We start from the raw sequence: 11,074 nt of genomic DNA, 5'->3' as shown, positions 1-11,074 counted from the left end.
CAAAGCAATAACCTAACGATAAAAAGGTACATGTTACAAAATTTCATTTATCCAATGATTGTGGAAGGTGAGTGGTGGTGAAGGTTTCATTTCATCGATTTTAGGAAGGTTTAATTTTCCATTAACACTCCTTCAATTCCAAATTTATGGTATAACTCCTATGCTTTTTATTAAATGACACCTCAACTCTTTCAAATAGGAAAATCATGTTTAGACCATTAAAAGAACAAAATGAAAAAGTACATGAAAATTAAGAAGTTCATTTGAGAACATCCCATTGTAGTAATAAACTAGAAGTTAGAATTAAATTTTGTAATAGCAAATTTAAAAATATAAAAACTTAAATGAAAATTTGTTGACTAAATTGAAAATAAAGCCAAAATATAGAAATCAAAATGATGTTTTTACGGAGATATTATCATTCCTCTAAGAAAAACAACAACAATAGCAATAACAACAACAACAACAATAGCAATAGCAACAACAATAGTGGTACTAGTGGTGGTAGTGGACCAATTTAGGGGTGTGCGCGGTTCAGTAGGGGGCAATTTTTTTCTAAATTTATTATCGAACCGATATAAATCGGTTTTTTCATAATTGGTACCGATGCACACCGCCTAAGGTCGGTTTTTCGACCTATAGCGGTGCGGTTTAGTCGGTTTGGTCGGTTTGAAATATTAAAAAAAACTATTTTTTTAATAATAAAAAATTGGGCTTTCAAGCCCAATATCAATATATTGACCTATTCAAGAAACCTGTGTCAAATAATTATGATACTGTGCAAACCTAGTTAAACATAAAACAGAAGCAAAAGAAGTCATAAAAAAAAAAAAATTTTAAAAATGCCACAAAGGAAAAGTCATAAAAACCACTGTCTGAAAGTTGAAACTGTCTGCACAACCCAAATAAAATCACAAATTCAGCTAATTAAGTGGGTTATTTTAATTTTTAACATTTCTTTACTGGGTCTATTAGGCACTTAATATTTTTAACACTTAATATCTATTAGACAATAATTAATAGTTGCTGGGTTACTTAACTCTATTAGACACGTTGGGCCCGGCCTACAACATATTTTCTCATAAAAGCTAATATACAAACAAAGCTTGTGGCCACTAGCCAACCCAACAATGTGATATTTGTTATTCCTTAAGTAAAATAACAAGAAATGAAGAAACAGTGAAACACAAACTCAGGAGGGACAACAAGAAAGTAGAAACACAAACATGACAAACCCGAGGCGAGAGGTGAGACAAACCCAGAACAACAAGATGGCTTACCAGTGACTATGAGCGCCTGTCCACAGTGAGTTGGTGCGAGCTCAGAGCCCAGACACGAGGCGACGAGGCAACAGCAGCAACAATCCAGCAAGAGGCAAGAGGTGAAAGCAAGAGAGAGAGTTAAGTCTTATGAGAGAGAAATAGAGTGTATTTATAGTGAGGCTGTGAGGGAAATCTGAAAACCTAGAACCAATTCAACCAAACGATGCCATTTTGTGTTCCAATACCCCGTTGTTTTAGTAAAAATAATTAAAATCAATACTCTGTAAAACGATGTTGTATCCTAAGGTTGAAAAACTAACGTATGAGATGCATATATCGGTTCGGTTCAGTGCCTCATCGGTGAGGATTTTCAGCTCCGACGATTGCACCGCACCGGTGCCGGATGTCCCTTCGCATTCCGATAGCCGGCGTCGGCCCCGTCGGTCGGTTGCAGATGCGGCTCGGGAAGGTCGGCTCCAGTTTCCTTTTGCACAGTCCTAGTAGTGGTAACACCACTACCTTGATTGAGTATCCACCATGAGATTGATGTCCATCTCAGCTCACCCAGATCCGAGATGGGCACCAACCCGGTTTCCCTTGATGGGTTTGACTCCACTTCTTCAGTTTTAGAAAGGAAGCACCACCACCACCACCACCATGTGAGTCACAGAGTAAACATTCATGGGACTAGTGCTAGTTGTGTCATCAAGGGATTTTTGCTGAACAAATCTGTGGTGGTGGAGTTGGGTTTTAGAGAAAAGAAGAAACTTGGGCATTGGATGTTCTTCTTGTTCTGTGGGATGTGTATTTTTCTGGGTCTTCTCAAGATTTGTGCTACTGGTTGGTTTGGATCTGCCATTGAGAGTGCTACCTCTAATCAGGTTACTTCTTGTTCGTGTTCATGTAGCTACCAATAATCAATATGTGTGTATGCCAATTGAAAAAATAATAATAATATGCTATATTCATCTTTGTATGATTGTATTGCTTGCTTTGTCATGTTCTTTCTCATCTATGATGTAACTTAATGGGGGTGATTATTTTCTTAGTGGTTGTGTTTCAATAAAGTATTCATTTTCTTGATTCGTCCGCTTTGCTAGGCATTTCATGACATGTGTAAATTGTCTAGGATTTTGAGTGATCTGGCTTGGTTTGCATCCTTTATCTCACCTAAACTAATCCATCTTTTTAATTAGGATTCAATTGACTCCATCACTGGTGGAAATCTAATGGATCAAAGTTCTCATGAATATAAATATAGGGAGGGAGGAATTGAAGTCGAACGCACTCTAATGACGGTGTAATCAGGTGTATTCAGGACCCAAAACGGCATTGCTGAAGTAAGTTTCCATTCTGCTTATCTTTAGCACACTATTTATGCACTTGGCTCTGATTGTTTCTCAAAAATGCATTTGAATAAGAAGTCATTTATGATAATTGCTTACCTTGAGAATCAACTGGTGGATCATGTCTCTTCAAGAGTATTGCCTCTTCTTTATAAAATATCACTTGTTGCGGTGACAACCTTTCTGAACCCTCCTCCAAGCCTGCCCTTCCATGCTGTCATAAAATTGAGAATCTCTGACAATGCTACCGTTCCAAATCCCAACTACGCCACTCTCACAGACTCTCTCCCTCCATTCTAAACATGCCATTAAGCTGATAAGAAATGATGAATTTTAACTTTTAAATAGGGGTAGAGTTGAGACAGGGTTTGATTAAGGATCACTACCACTATCACTGTGATAAATTTCCAGTATTCCCAAAAGTTTAAGCTGATAAGAAAGGGTGAATTTTAATACTCAACCATTATTCTAATACTTATGATGATTACAGCTCTCAAGTATCTGGTCCAAACCCAACAGTGAGAATTTCACCCAATGCATCCACCGGACAAGAAATCACAAAGTATGATATGCATCTCTCACTACCTCTGATGTCTTTTTCTGTTGTGCTTACTTGTTTGATTCCAAGGTTATTGCCTTTTCTTACTTCCTTCTTCTTGCTTCTCTTTGCAGAGCCAGATGCAACGACAAATGGTTATATTATTGTAAATGCCAATGGTTGCCTGAATCAGATGAGATTTGGGGTCTGGCTGTTGTGTGTTTTTTTTCTGTTTTCCATAAACTGTGAATGTGAACTATATTCTGATGCATCAATAATTTTAGAGCGCAGATTTGTGATATGGTTGCTGTCGCAAAGATTATGAAGGCAACACTTGTCCTCCCTTCACTGGATCATACCTCCTACTGGGCTGATGAGAGGTTGGTTTGTTTTTGTAATTCTACGATTTTTCACTGCAGTAATTGGAGTAATCCTTGTAAGAACAGTGGTTTTATATGTTTGCTCAGTAAGAAATTGACTCAAATTGGTGAAAGAAATCATGTAGGATTCATAATCTTTAAAAATTTTATGCTAACTATTTTGAGAGTGAGTTCAGAACACTGAGAAGTTTATTATTTTCTTTCCTTTCTCTCCTGTTCATTGCTTAGTAAAATAATGAATAAATGACATCTCTAGTCCTTTTGCATAACGCTTGGAAAAGTATTGGTCTTTTCTCTAGTCAGCGGATGTTAAAATTACATACCCAGAGCAAACCCTTGGGTATGAAGACAGCTTTTACCCTCTGTCCCTAAAGGAGAATTAAAAAAAAATTGACAACTTTTTCAATTCTTGATAAAAAAATTTCAAATACATAATTGTTAATGTATGCGCACACATTAGTAAAATCCTAATCATAACAACTAATAAGTCATCTTCTCATTTTGTTACCTCCCATATTACTATTATTTTTTGGTATTAAACTTTTTTTTATAAAAAAAAATCAAATTTTATAGGTTTTTTTTATAAAAATAAAAATTGAGAATTCTCCAATTTTATAGCTCTTGAAATAGGTGAAATCTTATATTTTATAATTGTTCTTTTACTATCAAGCAAATATATCAATTGAGATTTTTTTTTTTTTTTAAGGTGGTGTTTGCACGCATATCCCTTATTTATATACTAGCCTCATCACACGCGCTTCGCACGTGTGATGTTGCTTTTTTTTAAGTGGTCTTATGTTGTAGGAAAAAAAAAAAAAAGGCAAAACTATGATATTGGTCCCTTAAGTTTATCTTGTGTGCACAATTGGTCCCTTAAGTTTGAAACGTGCACAATTGGTCCTTCAAGTTTTCAAAATGAGCAATATAAGTCCTTTTACTAACTACCATTAACGGTATTACTTATGTGGTTAATGAAGAATGACTTGGCATTTTATTTTAATGATGTAGCATATTTTAATTAAAAAATTTCAAATTAAAATTACAGAAACATGTCCCAGCATTTTTTTTTTTTTTTTGCTTAAACTGGGATTTTATTAAATGTAAACAGAAACACACTTTAAAAAGTCTTACAACGCCACAAACTTCACAGACCAACTGGGCTAATAAAGATAGACACACTAACAAGACATATATTAACACAACAACTACACAGAACTGCAACAAAATACAGAAGCAGAGTAAACTAAAATAGCTAAACGTTTGCAGACACTCCAAGGGATGAAACAAAACCCATGGAATCCCAGTAGAGGCATAGCAGCAAAAAAGCAGGGCATGTATCATGTAGCACGTAGCACTTCGCAGCGTCTTTGCTTCTCCTTTGTTGTTTCTTTCTTTTATTTTCTTTAAATGTTTGATTTGGTTTGTGTTTTGTGGGTGAGGGTTAAACTCAAATGGGTTTTGTTTTCTGGGTTTGAGATTCTATTTTTATGAATTTTGTTTTGTTGGAGGGGTTAAATTCAATTGGGTTTTATTTTATTTGAAACAAGAAGACCACCAAAACAGCAAAACAGTAAACACCAACAAAAAAAAAATGCAGAAGAAGACCTTAGACCACCAATGTGTGGCTTCGTGCAAGAGAGATAGGAAATAAAAAGAAAAAGAAGAAAGAAGAAGACAATCAGTGGGTTTCGTGCAAGACCAAAAAAAAAAAAGTCATTTAGAAGAGAAAAAGAAGTTATTTGTGTTCACATCAGTGGGTCCCACGAATTTTGATATATTTACAATTGGTAGAAAAAAAAAAAAAAGAGTTTTTTTAATTTGGTACTGTTGTAAAAAAAAAGTTTCTCACGTGTACTTTTTAATTTGTAATTTTTTAATTAAAATATGTCACATCATTAAAATAAAATGTTTAGTCATTGTCCATTAGCCACATAAGTAACACCGTTAATGAAAGTTAGTAAAATGACTTATGCTCTGTTTGTTTTGCTGGAAAACTTTATGTAAAGATAGTTTTCCACATTTTCCAGTGTTTGGTAGTACAAAAAAAAACTGGTCAACGGAAAACTATCTTTAGTCAATTGGAAAATCCTAATAAAAATAAGGCTTGTTTTTTATAGCTTGTTTTCCAAAAAAAAATTTTGGAAAACAATCTCTATCTCACAGTACGCTCTCTCACTGTCACTCTTTCTCTTTTCCCTTTTCTTTTTCTTTTCTCACACCCTCACTATCACTCACTCTGGTCTCTCCTCTTCCATAGATCTCTCTCCCTCACTCTCTCTCCATATTTCTCTTCCCTTTTATAACACAGTTCTTTGAGTAGATTTTTTTTCCCTCATCGCTCAGTAATTATTTCATTCCTTTCTACCAACTTGCAAAAGAGAACATATTTGCAGCGGTAATTATTCATTCCTCTCTACCAAAATCTCAATTCTTTACTTTGAAATTCAAACTTGATTTTATTTTTTTCTCTAAGAAACTTTTAGTTTGATGGATTCCATGTATAAGTTTTTTTTTTTTGCACATAAAAGTGCTAAAAATATATATATAAAAAATAAAAAAGAAGAAAGAATGAATGAATGAATGAAGTAAAAGACGAAAATTTTAAACATAGTGCCTATATGACTCTAAATTACTTTTACATAGCATAATCTTTTTTGTTGATAGATACATTATGCAGATATTATGTAGTGATGATATATTATGTAGATACCTTATATAAATACATAATTTTGAGTAATATTAAAGACTTCTGGTTGACCATAGTAGACAATTAGTGTACTAGTAAAAAGAGTAGACAATGAAAAATTATTATTATTTTGTACTTATTAAAGATGTATTCTCCTGTCAATTTTATGTATATAGACAAATAGTTAATATATATATATATATATATATATATATATATATATATATATATATATATATATATAAATGTGTATGTGTGTGTGGACGTTTATGTCCATATATATAAGTAAAATGAGTGGTAGAGATCATGAAAATTTGACAACTAATTTTTATTGTATCTATTGTCAAAATTTTAGTATGAAAACCAAATTCATCCTTGGTTTTTTTTTTTTTAATATTGATTACATTAGTTAGTTTACATAATACGCATGTTTTAAATTACACAAGAAATATAAAAAATAAAAATAAAAATTTGCATACCAAACACCAGAAAACATTCTCAAGCTCATTTTCAAGGTCATTACCAAACACTGAAAAATAATATAATTTTCTAGAAAATGTTTTTTGGAAAATGAACCATTTTCTAGAAAATGTTGATGTTGAAACAAACAGAGCGTTATATTGCTCATTTTACAAACTTGAGGGACCAATTGCGCACGCTTCAAACTTGAAGGACCAATTGCGCACACAAGATAAACTTGAAGGACCAATATTGTAGTTTTGCCACACAAAAAAAGCTGTATTTTTTTATTTTATATATATATATATAATTTTTATTTTGAAAATATAATTTATAAGTGAATAAATCAATTTAAAAATTAATAGGAGAGTGGTCCTATTTTTTAGGTAATGTTTTAGTGGAAGTTAGAGTTGCATTTTTACCGAATTGTCCTTTAGTTTTTGTCTTTACATAAACATAAAGGTGTAGGGGCATTTTTGAGATAAGTCAATCCATGGGGTTGGTGACTTTTAGAGAAATGATATGTCCACAACATTTTTACAACAAATCCTAAGTGGCAGGATGTTACTGGTTGTTATTGTTGGGGCAAAAAAGTAATCTTAGTGTTAGGTTCAAATTTGAACCAATAACAACTAACCACTTATGATTTGTTGTAAAAATGTTGTGGACGTAGTACCTCTCTAACTTTTATGGGATAAGTCCTCAATTTGTGGAAGATATCTATGAGTAGTTTTCCTTAATTTTAAATTTTGAATAAAGAATGGTAAGACTTGTGATGATAAGGATGAAAAGGAGGAAATCAGGTAAAGGTAGATTGGTGGGAGAGAAGAGAGATAAATGGAAGGTTTTTTTTTTTTAATATATATAACCAAAGTCTCTGTTGGCACCACAATTTTCAACATCAGCATCATTTAAGAAAAAAAATCCGTTGGCTTTGGTTATGGAATATATATAACCGACACCTTTATTGGCACCACAATTTTCCACTTCAGCATCATTTAAGAAAAAAAACTATTTTTTTTTTCTCTCTAAAACCTGATAAAACCAAATAATACAAAAAAAAAATTACTCCTCCCTCAAACCCGATTCTTTGCCCATCTTCAAGTTGACTCCAAGTTTCTGAAAAACCTAAAAAAACACACGGTGAAACCTTCAACTACCTCCTTCCTTCTCTCTCACTCCAATCTCTATCTATCTCTATCTCCAATGAGACCCAGAAAACTTATAAATCAACCTATTGAAGAGTGAAAAAAAGTTTGCAGAGCTGTGATCCTTGAACAAATAACATTCTTGGATGACAACGCAGTCTTTTTATTCAATTGGTGATAAGAACACATTTCTCTTATAAAAATTTATCTGCAGTTTCTATCCATGCTTTTTGCATAAAGTCTATGATCTGCTACTGGTATCGTATTTTCTGTCCATACCAATTTATATATCTTCTTTTACCGCAACACAATGTTATCTTTACAACTTCTTTCTCTTCAAAATTTATGAGGGTTCTACTATATTCCAAAACATCTTATAGATGAAGGCCGCTCATGCGTGGCCTGGAAAGTAGGGACACGTCTAATTCTATCGTTCTATGGCTACACAATTTATTTATTTGATTTGAACCAAATTTTAGCAATGTGTTTCTCTTATGAGTGTGTGGAAGAAGATTGCGATGACCATTAAGTATCTCTTTGAGATGGATTTGCTGGACTAACAGTGGTGTTCATCGGTTGCAATAAGGTTATATCCTCATGCCCAATTCTTTTGTTGTATGTATTGAATATAAATTGGATTTTTTGGCTTAAGCGTATATCAGATTTAGGGATTAGGTTTGCACGACATAATTAGGGGAATGATCAATTCAATTTTACTTTGAATTAAATTACATATTTTCATTCATTTTTAAGTATACCATCAATCAAAATAAATATATGTAATTTTTTTTCATTCTTTGCTTTCTTTCTGTCTTCTTCTTTTTTTTTCTTCTTTTTTTTTTTTTTATCTTTCATCCTAATATGTCAATAAGTTTTTAATTTCTAGATTACATTATTTTAATTTTTTTTTTCAAGTTCCTCTATTTCAGCACCTATACATCAACTAAATTCTATTTCTTGGCTATATCTGTTAGGTATTTGACAAAAGGCCTACAAAGTAACTATTGTACATGTATTGGAATAATATAGTATTTGATGATGACCCATGGTCACTAAGCTGCATCTTGTTGTTCAATGAGTCATTAAGTCATGTATTTCTGTTTTATAACTTATATTCATGGGTGTAAATTTTTGCTATATGAAAAATGGGGTGTGATGATAGGGTGAATTGACTTGATTGTATTTTTGAAGACTAGGTGGGACTACTGATGTGTGGATTTTTGTTACCTGATTGTTTGATTCTCTGCTGGTAGATGGGTGCTTTAATAAAAATATGTTGGATTGCTTTAATTGGAAATACATAACTATGCAAATATTTATGTGTGCTGTTTCAAGTCCACCTTTTATTATTTATAAGCTAGGCAAACAGTGTTATGATCAAGGGTGAAAGTTCTTAATTTGAATACTTTTATCTTGGCTTTTGGATCCTTTGGGCATATATTGATATGATTAGGCTAGGTGGCTATGCAAAATCCATTGTGCCATTTAGAATACTTAATATTTACATTTCTTACTCTATGCAAATTGAGTGCATTTGATTTATGTGTAGGAACTGAAGGCAGCCAAATCATGAGAAAGAGATTGTCATACAAATTGTCAGATTGCTTGCTGCCACCTCCAAGGTTTGATACTTTCCTCTGCTTTTTTACTTTTATTTTGTTAATCTCTACCCATTCACAGGGGATTCTCATTTCTGTACTGTTGTTTACCTCTTGATTTCATTTTTTTTTCCTGTAATGAATGTGTTGTGTAGAGAGAGTTGGAGAGACAAATCTACAGGAGGCCCTTCACTACCGTCAAACCGGTCCCCTTTGATATTGATGAAGAGATTGCTGCATTAATTGTTGATCAGACATAACCGGATGAAGCATGGAGTTGAATGTTTTGTCTATGAGATTGTTCTAGTATTGGACAGATTCTTTTTCTTCTCTTTTATACTCTTCCATAGATTGTTTGTTCTTCTCTTTTCTGTTTTTTTATTTTATTTTTTTTATTATCTGAAGCATTGATGCAACTATATGACCAATCTTTGGAACTCTAGCATATTTCTCAAGGAGTCAATAGTTTATAGTTAGCATGTCTATTTGTTGGGCTTGGTTCCTGTGGTTGTTGGAGGTTTGTTTTAGTTTTGGGTTGCTGCTGGGGTTTGTTTCAATTTTGGGTTGCTAGAGTTTTTAATATCTTTTTTTTATCTGAATTGTTTTAATTTAGGCTTATGTTTAGATTTATCAAAATTTTAGGCTTATGTTTGGGCATGTGATTTTTTGAAAGAAAAATTCTTTTTGTTAATAAAGAATGTTCATAATATATGATTGTTTAAGGTCCTCAGATATTGTCAAGAACTGTTTTTTCTTTTCTTTTTTGTTTCTCTAAAACTACACAATAAATTAAAACATGCATTTTTCTTTACAAAAACAGTCCTATGGACAGTGAGATTGACATGTCTTTCCATTTGATTTTTGAATTTGATTGTGATTATCAATTTTTCATATACTTACTAATATATTTATTGTTTCTATGTCTTATTATGGTACAAATCGAATACTTTAGTGGGGTTTTTCAAACTTGGGCTTCTTCCTAGTTAAGTGATGGTATTATGATTTCTTTTGATTACATTTTTGTTTATGGTATCTTAATTTCTAATGTTGTTTCCACTTTGAAATTTTTATTTCATGTTCAATTATGTTTGATATGACTTTTGAGTTTAGTTCTAATATCACATTAGCTACTAAGCATGTGAATCTATTTCTAACTACTAAAGCTTAGAATGACATGTTTTCAATGTTGTCTTCCAGATCTTGCACATTTGTTTGCTGACTCCTAAAGATTGCAATCTTTGTAGTTCTATACCTCTATAATCAGATTGCAATGCCAGTACCTCTTTTCTCTGAGAAACTGAACATTTTGGTACTACACACAGAAAGACATTCATTGATCCATGTCTAGGTTTAGAAATATATATTATGTTACTTTCTTTTTTGCGTGCTTGGAGTTGCAAAGGATGTAGGAGTTAATTCTCTCACTGTTGTTTTTGTGAGTAGGTATTAACTTGATTTAGGTGGTCATTTATTGCACTATTATTTATCTTCATTATTTTGTTTTTTACAAATTATTTTAATTAAAAAAAACTAAAAAAATACTTATTTTGCGGGTTCTACTTTCTTTTTTGGATAAAGAGCATCGACTCAAGGTTTGTTAACAATTTCTGTAAAAAAAATTATAAAAAAAAAGTTCCTGTTGCATAAAAGTTATATA

At 32.4% G+C, this 11,074-nt stretch overlaps 1 long non-coding RNA gene across 3 annotated transcripts; it reads left to right on the top strand.

Moving 5' to 3' along the window:
* The first annotated feature begins 1,131 nt into the window (after positions 1-1,131).
* LOC142643063 (uncharacterized) lies at positions 1,132-9,778 on the top strand. 3 transcript variants are annotated; one of them, XR_012845817.1, is made up of 5 exons: positions 1,132-2,143; positions 2,459-2,602; positions 3,099-3,526; positions 9,369-9,441; positions 9,573-9,778. It is a non-coding gene; the product is annotated as an uncharacterized LOC142643063 (long non-coding RNA). The 3 variants fall into 3 exon arrangements; XR_012845818.1 differs by lacking the exons at positions 9,369-9,441; positions 9,573-9,778 and adding an exon at positions 4,793-4,893; XR_012845816.1 differs by lacking the exons at positions 9,369-9,441; positions 9,573-9,778 and having other exon boundaries at positions 3,099-3,700.
* The last annotated feature ends 1,296 nt before the right edge of the window (positions 9,779-11,074 follow it).

The sequence above is a fragment of the Castanea sativa genome, chromosome 7 (genome assembly GCF_040712315.1).
Source record: "Castanea sativa cultivar Marrone di Chiusa Pesio chromosome 7, ASM4071231v1".
Taxonomy (NCBI): domain Eukaryota; kingdom Viridiplantae; phylum Streptophyta; class Magnoliopsida; order Fagales; family Fagaceae; genus Castanea; species Castanea sativa.
The sequence above is the reverse complement of the archived record's forward strand: the minus strand, read 5'-3'. Positions and strand labels throughout refer to the sequence as shown.